Source organism: Saccopteryx bilineata, chromosome 7, assembly GCF_036850765.1.
Source record: "Saccopteryx bilineata isolate mSacBil1 chromosome 7, mSacBil1_pri_phased_curated, whole genome shotgun sequence".
In the NCBI taxonomy this organism is placed as follows: Eukaryota; Metazoa; Chordata; class Mammalia; order Chiroptera; family Emballonuridae; genus Saccopteryx; species Saccopteryx bilineata.
Window position 1 is genome coordinate 33,113,430 of NC_089496.1, and position 11,395 is coordinate 33,124,824.

The 11,395-nt window shown below is 40.0% G+C and overlaps 1 pseudogene; it reads right to left on the reverse strand.

The window, feature by feature from the left end:
- Nucleotides 1-5,265: 5,265 nt before the first annotated feature.
- LOC136310910 (serine/arginine-rich splicing factor 3 pseudogene) lies at nt 5,266-6,048 on the reverse strand (annotated as a pseudogene).
- Nucleotides 6,049-11,395: the final 5,347 nt, after the last annotated feature.

An 11,395-nucleotide genomic window follows, 5' to 3' on the forward strand; every position in this document is an offset into this window, starting at 1 on the left:
TTATATTGTTGATCTAACATTTCTTAGTGCAACCTTCAGCATTTGGGCAGACATCCTTGGGCTCTTAGGGTGAGTCTGTTATAGTAGCTGAGGACTAACATGGCACTGTGAGATCTGCATCCTGCTTACCATTCTAGCATTTTCTTTGGCCCCCACCATCCTGTATTCTAAAGTTCAAGGTAACTGGGTTTCTGTTTGTTTCTATAAACTACCATGATTTGTCTGGATTCATATCTGTCTACAACTCTTCCTTCATTGCCAAGCTGTCCTTATAGACCAGTTCTTCCCACTTCCATCCTTGCCCTGTATCCTTGCATCCTTTTCCAATTATCATTCTTCATTTAGATCATTTTTACTCAAACTTCTGATTTTAAGTTACATGCTCCTTTCCTCGAACCCCTTTATGACCTCTATAACATACTGTATAGATTTGCCATACTGCTATTAATAATTGCCTTTTTAATTCTGTGTATCTTCTGAATTTTTCTTATTGAAGTTTCAGGGTCAAGCACAGAGCCTGCCACACAGTACACAGCAGTAAAATTGGATGGATGGATGGGTGGGTGGATGGATGGATGGATGGATGAATGAATAGATGAATATTTGATTTAAAGAGATCTTTCTTTTATATATTTTTTCATCTCTTTAACTCCCTTCCAATTGTTTCATTGGAATATCTGTTAGAATTACCCGGGAAGAAAAAGTGACAACCTAAGTTATGAATGCTTATAATCTAAATTTGGATAAAGATTTGAAAGCAAGTAACAAGAAATTTGCTTACATCCTGATGTCTCTTTCAGGCTTTTGCACAGTAGGAGAAGACTGAATGTAGTCACTACCCTTATAATGGAGAATTTTTGTATTTAAAATAGTTAAACAAAGTATTTAAAAATATATTTTAGTCATAGGGATTTTATTTAATCCATCTGATCAGTTACCTTCTTTTAAATTCTCCTATATACAATAGAAAGAAAAATATAAAATAATTACATAATAGTATTGGTGAAGAAATGTTCATCATTGCCAAGAACTGGACATATTTTACTTACAATATATAGACAAACCCCAGAAAAATTGGCTAAATATTATAATAAATATTTATCTCAATCATTCTCAAAAGAGAACAAATCCTATGAAAGGCCTCTTCAGAAGACAAAGTATCAATTACCGTATTTTTCATTCCATAAGATGCACTTTTTACCCCCAAAAGTGGAGGGGAAAATACCCATGAGTCTTATGGAGCGAATGTTCATATTTTTTAGCTGCTGTGGGTGCTGCGCCAGTAAAAATGTAGGATGAGCGCCAGTGGGAGCATAATCATACCCACCACGGCAGCGTGCGGAACCCCGGCATCTACTGAGGGATCTCCTTGTTCCAGTTTCCACAGTTGCATGCAGCACAGGAGGGAAGGCGAGCCACATTGTATGGGTGCATTCATCTGGCATCATTGAGGGCAGATGTGAGAAGCCTGTAGCAGCAGTGGAGGGCTGCGCTGCACTGCTGGAGCTCTCTGAAGTGCTGAGGTCACTTATTTCCTGCCTAATAGCATTTCATTGGCTGGCTGGTTGGCAGATAGGGGAGGGGCCAAGGGTGCGAAAAAAGTTTGGTCCTAACACCCTAGATGGCTTCTGAAAAAAATCTGCCCTATTAGTGCTTGACCAGTTTAGAGCACATATTAGCAAAACCACACACACACACACACACACACACACACACACACACACACTCCCCCAAAACTTTAAAGACGTGAAGACTCATCTAGCTGTAATTCCTGGGGGTCTTACCCGCCAGTTGCAACCTCTGGATGGTTCCATCAACAAACCGTTTAAGGTCTTGATGCAAGAAGAGTGGAACAAATGCATGACTACTGGTAATCATGATGTGACACAAACTCAAGTTTGTGAATGGGTGAAAACATCATGGCAGTCAGTGAAGAATGAAACCATGGTATGATCATTCAAAAAAAATGTGGCATTAGCAATGCCGTAGGTGGCACTGAAGATGGTATCATATATGAAAATAGCAAAGAAAGTGATACCAGTGACTGTGGGCAACTGAGCTTCTTAAATTCTGACATTAGCGATGATATGAGTTCCTGGGATTCCTGGACAACTAGAAGAGTATTTGAACGTTAAAGTTTCTTCTCATTTGTTAATAACAGTGCTAACGGGTGTTAATATTTCTGTTGAGTTTACATTGTTGAAATATTATTGTGGTATATTTTATTAAATATTTTAACACAACATTTGGTTCAGAATACTTTATTTTCCTCCTTAAAACCCTAAGTGCGTCTTATGGTCAGGTGTGTCTTATGCAGCAAAAACCACGATGCTCATTCACTGCCCAGAAAATAAACACAGTGCCAAGTTAAAATCAATTTAGAAAAAAGCCTGTGACATTTTCTTTCTCATTTGTTAATCAGACTTTTAGCATTCATACTTGATTTTTAATTTTTATAAATATTTTAATGTTTTTAGTGCCTATGCAGAATATGTTTTTGGTACTAAATTGGTTAAAAAAAGAGAAAAAAATAACAGGTCTGAGGATTATAATTGTGCTTCAAAAATAGAAAATGGGTACATCTATATTACTGGTATTTGAATAGATTTGAATAAAAAGACAAAATGATCATGTTTAAAGAAAACTAGAGTAACATTTATAGAGAAGCAGCCTGATAGTTTTGCATTGTTGCCCTATTTCTTGATAGAAACAGTGTTTACGTATAAGAATTAAAATATTTGTTTTGAGCTCCCCTCACCCCCATCATGTAGTCCAGGGGTCCCCAAACTTTTTACACAGGGGGCCAGTTCACTGTCTCTCAGACCGTTGGAAGGCCGGACTATAAAAAAAACTATGAACAAATTCCTATGCACACTGCACATATCTTATTTTAAAGTAAAAATCAAAATGGGAACAAATACAATATTTAAAATAAAGAACAAGTAAATTTAAATCAACAAACTGACCAATATTTCAATGGGAACTATGCTCCTCTCACTGACCACCAATGAAAGAGGTACCCTTCCAGAAGTGCGGCAGGGGCCGGATAAATGGCCTCAGGGGGCAGCATGTGGCCTGTGGGCCGTAGTTTGGGGACCCCTGATGTAGTCAATCCTCCAGTAATTTGTACTATGACCTTCCAATTTCTCCCCTAGCTACATGTATTGAACAAGAGACGAATACTTGTCTCAAAGAGAGCAAGTAGGTACTCTGTCTCTAGAATTGTAACTGAGACCAAGAGCCAACTGGAAAGTATAGTATGAATGTGTCAGGCACGATAGAATGTAAAGTTGGGAGTGTGGTATAGTCATATCCAATGTGAAAAGGAAGACACAGGAAAAGCCATTCTAAAGAGAAAGGGAAGAATGAAAATCGCATCCCGATGAACTTCTAGATTTATTTTTACAGACCTTTCTTAGGACCTGGTTGAACTATTTTTCTAACCATGAAATAGATTTTTTCTACTCTTCTGGGAGTTGGGGGGAAGTTAAGGTGATTTGAAACTCTTAGGAGCTCATGCCATGGGACTGAGAAAATAGAACTGGGAGTTCAGGAAGCCATAATCTATAATTGGGTAGGCGGTGGTTGTAAGATGTGGCTCTGAATTTATTCTCAGACTACTATCAATATTTTATTTCCATTCTAAAATGAGCTTAATGGAATTCTCATAGTGAATTATTCAGAAGTCCCTCTTATAGTATCAACTATATGTAAGTGAAGTATGGTGAGACTAATTGTTAAATCAGCTCTTTCGGTAAAATAAGAAGTGAATCAGGTCTTGTTCATTATTTGCTTGACTTTACCTCTTCATCTTGCTTCAAAGAATTATAATTTTTCCTTTCATCTATTTTAAAAAAATAATTCAAAGTGAATATATCACTAGAATTCTTGAGATAAATGAGAGAAGAAAATGAGGAGACTTTTTGATACACTTTTTCATTTTAGGTTTGGTGTGTGGGTTTTAAAAGAGAGATGAGGGACTCAAAGAATGTGGAATAGACTCTGAGGATAACTATATAGGAATTGACAGTGTGTCAGTGTGGATACGGTAGATGTGAAGATCAGGGGGGCCTGCTTAACAATTTAAATGGGTAGGGGTCAGACTACATAGCTATATTTCATTTTTTATCTAAAGGCAACAAATGGCTTCATATTAATATCTTTTAATGTTTACTTTAAAAAATTATTTGTGGCCCTGGCCGGTTGGCTCAGTGGTAGAGCGTCGGCCTGGCATGCGGAAGTCCCCGGTTCGATTCCCAGCCAGGGCACACAGGAGAAGCGCCCATCTGCTTCTCCACCCCTCCCCCTCTCCTTCCTCTCTGTCTCTCTCTTCCCCTCCCACAGCTGAGGCTTCATTGAAGCAAAAGATGGCCCGGGTGCTGGGGATGGCTCCTTGGCCTCTGCCTCAGGCGCTAGAATGGCTCTGGTCACTACAGAGCCATGCCCCGGATGGGCAAAGCGTCGCCCCCTGGTGGGCATGTGGGGTGGATCCTGGTCGGGCGCATGCGGGAGTCTGCCTGACTGCCTCCTCGTTTCCAGCTTCAGAAAAATACAAAATAAATAAATAAATAAATAAATATTTGATTTTAAAGAGAGAGAGAGAGAGAGAGAGAGAGACAGACAGAAACGTTGATCTGTTCTTGTATGTGCCCTGAATGGGGACTGAACCTGGGATGTTGGCATGCTGGGCCAATGCTCTATCCACGGAGCCAGCCAGTCAGGGACAATTTTGAGAATCTTAATAAACCTGCATTATTTTTTTAACCATAACTTTAATCTGAAGGATTCTCACAAAACATATTACAAATGACAGCATGAAAAGAAATTTGTACACAGTAACTCAAAGTTCAGCTCTACAATGTACCCTTAAACTGGCAGGACACGTATCTTTGAATAGTCTCAAATTTCCAAATGAAGAATATTATTACAAAGGGTTATATGTTCATATACAGCAACCACATAAAAAATTTATGACCGAAAGCAAAGAAAGGCAAACTGGCTTGCTTGAAACTTCTTAGATTCTACACCAACTGGACAATTTCTGCCCAGTGTAAAGACTAGTTAAAAAATTTTAAGCCTCTAGTTTTAAGTTTGCAGCTTTAATTTTTACCTCCTGGCATGCGTTCACAGCAGCCTTTGAAGACTGCTCGTCCAACTACAGCTGCATATTACATCCCAGCTATGGCAAGTCTTAAGTTCTAATTTTGCCAATCTTGTTTCCACAATATTAAACATCACACTTTAGCTGGGCAGGAGTTTAGAGGTATATGATCAGTCTGCCCAAGACTAAAGTTCAAAGCAAATCCAATTTTGCTTAAAGGAACATTGTAAAGTAACAATTCTTGATATTACATGCCTCATATGATCCATTCTAAACCATAGAGAATTACATCTTTATGTGTCACTGTTCCAAGACAAACAAAAGTGAACAGCGAAAACATCTTAAAAATGTACCAAGCTTATGAAGTCTCCAACAAAACTTGAATTTTCTGTACATACTCCTGTCAAATGAAGGGATTTCCTGTACACCACTCCTCTTGCAAACTGGTCTTCTATTTCCTTTCATTTGACCTAGATCGGTTAGGAGACCTAGAGAAAGATCGGGACGGCTTGTGATTTCTATCCCGAGACAGGGGTCTCTCTCTCCTCCCATCTCTAGAAAGGGGCCTGCTCCGGCTGCGGGAGAAGCTTCTTGGTCTTGGAGATCTGCGACGAGGTGGAGGACTCCTTCTCCGATAATCATCTCGGGGGCGACGACCCCAAGAGGGAGGTGGGCCACGATTTTGACTTCTCTTTTCACCTTTGGAGAGTTCCGCTCTTACCCGCAGCCACACAGTGTTCTACCATCTAGCTCTCGGACGGACAGCATCGGTGGCATCTCGAGGTCTGCAAATTCAACAAAAGCAAAGCCGGGAGGGTTTCTAGCAACCCTCACACTGCGGAGTGCTCCATAATAGCCAAAGGCTCACTACAACTCAGTCTTGTTACCGTTGTTTCCAAGATTACCTGCATAACCTTACAATCCAGTGGACAGGAATCACGATGCATTTTGATATCTTGAGTTAGAAGTGGGGCGGCTCAAATCCACACACACCCTTCGACGCTCTTCCGCTCCCCTCTCCCCCCCCCCCAGACCCTCTCCCTTACCCAGAGTCCATGAAATGACCAATAAACCTGCATTTTATAAGATGCACAGTGAAGAGAAAACATCCCTGAAAAATATGATTATTTTACAATATTATTGATGTTTGGAGTCTTTCATCTCTGAAAACCATCTTCTCTCTTTCTCTTCTTTTTCCCTTTCAATGCCTTTGGAGGTTGATGAGAAATCAAAGCCATAGTTCATCCTTAGAGTAAACATCAAACATGCTACATGTGCAGACGGTATAAAATTGGGTTAAAAGCCTAAAACATACCATATGATGTGTGAATTACCATAATGATGACTACTGTGGCCTCAAGTGCTTGAAGGCACTTCTCTGAAAGGGAAAAATCCACAGTCTGATTTTCACCTTTAAAAAGCTTTTTTTTTTTTTTTTTTTTTTTTAAATGAATATTAAGAAGCTTTCTAAGAAGTAGGTTTACTGGCACAGATGGGCAGAGATGAAAGTAGCACATGAGCTATGTCTGACCTCACCTTCCACTGCTGTTAAAGTCACTGACTCTTGGTTGACCGGAGGTCACAATGGGAGGTTAAAGGTTCCAGTGAAGGAACCAGGGATTGTCATTGTGACTTTATGCTTTATGATTGCATGCTAAATTAATATCAAAACTGACTCTACACAAGGGACACTGTGGTGTCCCCTGAACACTGGGTCCCTAAATTCTTATTTTATTTTTTTAGATTTTATTTATTCATTTTTAGAGAGAGAGAGGTGAGAGAGAGGGAGAGAAAGGGAGGAGGAGCAGGAGGCATCAACTTTCATATGTGCCTTGACCAGGCAAGTCCAGAGTTTCAAACCAGTGACCTCAGCATTCCAGGTCGAGGCTTTATCCACTGCGTCACCACAGGTCAGGTCCTAAATGCTTATTTTAGGTCCCATGTTTTTCAAAAGTCTTGCAGATGCAATTTTTAATTTGCTCTTTCTTATATTTGTTACACTGGCTATTTATCTACAGACAAATTTTATGGTTTTACCAAGTATAAGTTATTTTAAAGTGACTAATAGAGAGTATGACAGAAGTGAGTCACAGATGTTTATAGGGGTTTGACTCTTTTGATGGCTAGAGCAGAGAAATGAATACTGAGTAGGATTGCAATTATGCTTAATATTTTGTTGTTTCTTTTCCAAAGTGCAGGTTTATTCTCAGATTTAGAGAAATGTGAGGACTTTAGTTTTCTGTTTTTGAGGATGAATAAATTACAGTGAAAATGGTTAGTACTAATAACAATCTGGGATTTTGAGGGAATGAGGTAATGGAGGCTTCTGTGGTGGGATTTGAAAAGGACTCAAGAAATAACTAGTCGCAAAGTTTTTCTAACAAAGAAACATACGACTTTAGAATACCTGTCTAGCTTTATTCATTCCCTTAGTCACTTAATGTCCTTTTGAGCTCCTATTAAAAGTCAGTCCAGGCCTGACCTGTGGTGGCGCAGTGGATAAAGCGTCGACCTGGAAATGCTGAAGTCGCCGGTTCGAAACCCTGGGCTTGCCTGGTTAAGGCACATATGGGAGTTGATGCTTCCTGCTCCTCCCCCCTTCTCTCTCTGTCTCTCTCTCCTTTCTCTCTCCCTCTCTATCTCTCTCTCTCCCTCTCTCTCTCTCTCCTCTCTAGAAATGAATATAAAAAAAAAGTCAGTCCAGTCAAACTTTTCTTATTTTATGGAAAAAAAAACACAGGTCTGAAGAAGTTAAATATTAGCGGAAGTATATTTATTAATGTATTTACTATTTAAAATGTATGTTTATTATTATATTCTCTGTGGCACATAGTGTACCTCTATGGTTGATGCTAACTAGATGAGTCAGGATGGAGCCTGGCCGCACCAGAAAGATCTACTACACAGAGGATTGCGGCTTAAAGCTTCGTGAGATGAGCCCAGCCTCTCGAAATTCAATCTTGCAGAAAATGATTCAATTAAGCATACCCATAGAATAAAGCACCAATAAAAATTCTGGGCATGTGAACTTCCCTGGTTGACAACATTCTGTATTGTCACATGTTGATATGCTGGGAGGGTGACATGTCGTGACTCCTCAGGGAAAGGACACTGGAAACTTTCTGTTCAAGACCCTCCCTGCCTTGTTCTGTGCATCTCTTTCTTTGAGTGGTTCTGATTTGTATCCTTTTGCCATCTAACACTGCAATAGTACGTGCGTATTACCCTAAGAAGGGCGGTGATGAGCGTGGGGTAGTGCTGATGACAGGAAGTAGCATGTGAGGTCTGGTCCTATTGGGATCTTGATAACATTATAAGGAGTGAAATAAGTAAATCAGAAAAAAACAAGAACTACATGATTCCATACATTGGTGGAACATAAAAATGAGACTAAGAGACATGGACAAGAGTGTGGTGGTTACCAGGGGTGGGGGGAGGGAGGACATGGGAGGGAGGGAGGGAGAGAATTAGGGGGAGGGGGAGGGGCACAGAGAACTAGATAGAGGGTGGCGGAGGACAATCTGACTTTGGGCGAGGGGTATGCAACATAATTTAATGACAAAATAACCTAGACATGTTTCTTTGAATATATGTACCCTGATTTATTAATGTCATCCCATTACCATTAATAAAAATTTATTAAAAAAAAAAAATTGCATACAGTGCCTGTGTATGCTGAGAACCTTTTTCCAAAAAGGTGACTGTTCCTATGATGTTTGTAAAACCCAACTCACATTCTTTGAACAAAATTCTTTTTGTAAATGTTATAATAATAAGAACTATGCTATAATATTTATTCCTAGAAGACATATACACTCTGATCACTGAAAATGAAAGACAGTAGAGTATTGCTGGGGAAAAGAAAAGAAAATTCCTCAACATAGTTTCTGAAATAATAAAAAAAATACCCTCTTCTCTAATTAATCATCTGTTTCTTTTTTTTTTTTTTTTGTATTTTTCTTAAGCTGGAAACCGGGATAGACAGTCTCCCGCATGCGCTCCACCGCCGGATCCACCCGGCACGCCCACCAGGGGGCGACGCTCTGCCCACCAGGGGGCGATGCTCTGCCCCTCCCGGGGGTCGCTCTGTTGCGACCAGAGCCACTCTAGCGCCTGGGGCAGAGGCCAAGGAGCCATCCCCAGCGCCTGGGCCATCTTTGCTCCAATGGAGCCTCACTGCAGGAGGGGAAGAGAGAGACAGAGAGGAAGGAGAGGGGGAGAGGTGGAGAAGCAGATGGGTGCTTCTCCTGTGTGCCCTGGCCGGGAATCGAACCCGGGACTTCTGCACGCCAGGCTGACGCTCTACCACTGAGCCAACCGGCCAGGGCCTAAATCATCTGTTTCTATACTTGCTAAGACTCCTTACACAGAGACCTAGGGTAGAGAGGCCACTGTGTCTGAACGCGTCCGGCCTGCGTGCAGCTGAGAGCAGAGAAAGGGCCCCACTTGGCCTTGAGCATTCTGGCAAGGCCAGGTCACTGAAACCCCTTGAAGGCTGCTCGTGGCATTGACCCCAAAAGCAGGGCCAGTGGTGACACAATGCATAGAGTGATGGTCTCAGTGTTTAAGAAAACTTTCAGTGATCAAATACTCTAAATCGACAAAGTAAAGGACCAGATAAGCACCATTTTATTATGAAAAAAAAATGTAATTCAGAGCAAAAGTAAAATCATTTTAATTTTATGTTGCACTTTAAAATGGTGAATTGAAAGTGATATATTTAGGAAAAAAAAATCCCCATGAAGGAAGAAAAATCCTAGGAAGTATTTAACTTGCCAATAGTACCTATAAGATTTATTTATATTCTGAATTAGTAGTAAGAGTCGAGAAATATTTTATTTTTCTGTAAATCAAATTTTCCTTCTGACCATGAACAGTACTCAATACCATCCTCATCTCCTCATCTCCTTCTGATCTAAGAACCAGTAAAAAATTAAAAATATCTTCCCTTGGCATTTTCTCACTGAAGTTGATTATTCTCTCCTCTACGTCCTTGTTTCTATGTATTTTTGTCCTTGGCCTGGCTTTCTGGCAGGTTCCTTTTCCTCGCTTTTGCCTTCTCTTGCCTCATTCCCACGGTGAGATCATGGTTTTCCCGAAGCACATTGTTCATGGCATTTAGATGTGGGATTTGGACAGAAACCTCCACTGGAAACGTCTACCACATGATGATAGAGAAGAGATGTAAACACATTTTATTTTTCATGGTGAGAGCTTTGCTGTTCTATTTTTGTCATTTTGGTAATCTGTGATGATAAATAGGACAATTGTAGTAAAATAATCACTGCCTCTAAATACCCTCTGGGCAACCTCACCACCTTCCTCCCTCATCAAGGGCTTTTTTTTTCAAAAGACTTATGATGGGATTCAGAACATTTACAAATACCTTATTTAACTTCAAGGCTATAAACAGAATATGTTCAAAAGTTCCTAATTGCCTCCAAATTTTAAAATGTCACACCTTCACTACATGAAGTGGTATTATCTAGACTCCTATATTCTATTAGAAAAAAAAATTAACATTCTGTGTGAAGAGTTCTGTGCAAACTACTGTGATATGATCAGGATGGATTTTTTTTTTTGAAGTCAGCTTCTAAGAACCACACAGTGCAGAGACATCCTTGAGATATATAAAGACGTTCATCTGATGTGAAATGTGCCCTACACAGTGCCTGAAATACAGTAAACACTCAATAAAACGTTAATTCTCTTCTATTTTCTCCCTTTTCTTTCCCACCCTTATATCAGAAATATTGCCTAAATTATAAAAAAGCAATAACTCAATCATGCCACTCTCTTCTTTAAGATTTTTGCAGTGGTTTTTCACCACCTGAAGGATACAGTTTGAGTTCCTTTGGCATGCTCTTAATGTTTGAACATCCAGTTCTTCCTAAGATTATTGAGAAACAAAAAGACTTCAAAAGATAAAAAAAAACTTGATTTAAAAATTGTTTCAGAACAAAGCAGGCATCTTACTCTCTCTGAGCTTGTTACAGGATATGTCTTCCGTCCTTGCCTTTGTGGTCACGTCCCTTCCTCATACTCCCACCTTGGAATTTTACTTGGTTAACTTTTTTTTAATTGATTTTAATTTATTGTGTTTACATAGATTCTAGTGTTGCCCTGAATGCATCCCCCCTCCCCTATATTCCCCTCAGCATCTCCCTCGCCTACTTGGTTAATTTTTTATTCTTCAAGAGCTACATCGATGCTATCTGCTCAAGGATGCCTTCCCAGTCACCTCTCCCTCAGTCTGAGTTCAGTACCCCCACCTGACTCTGCTGTCATCACACA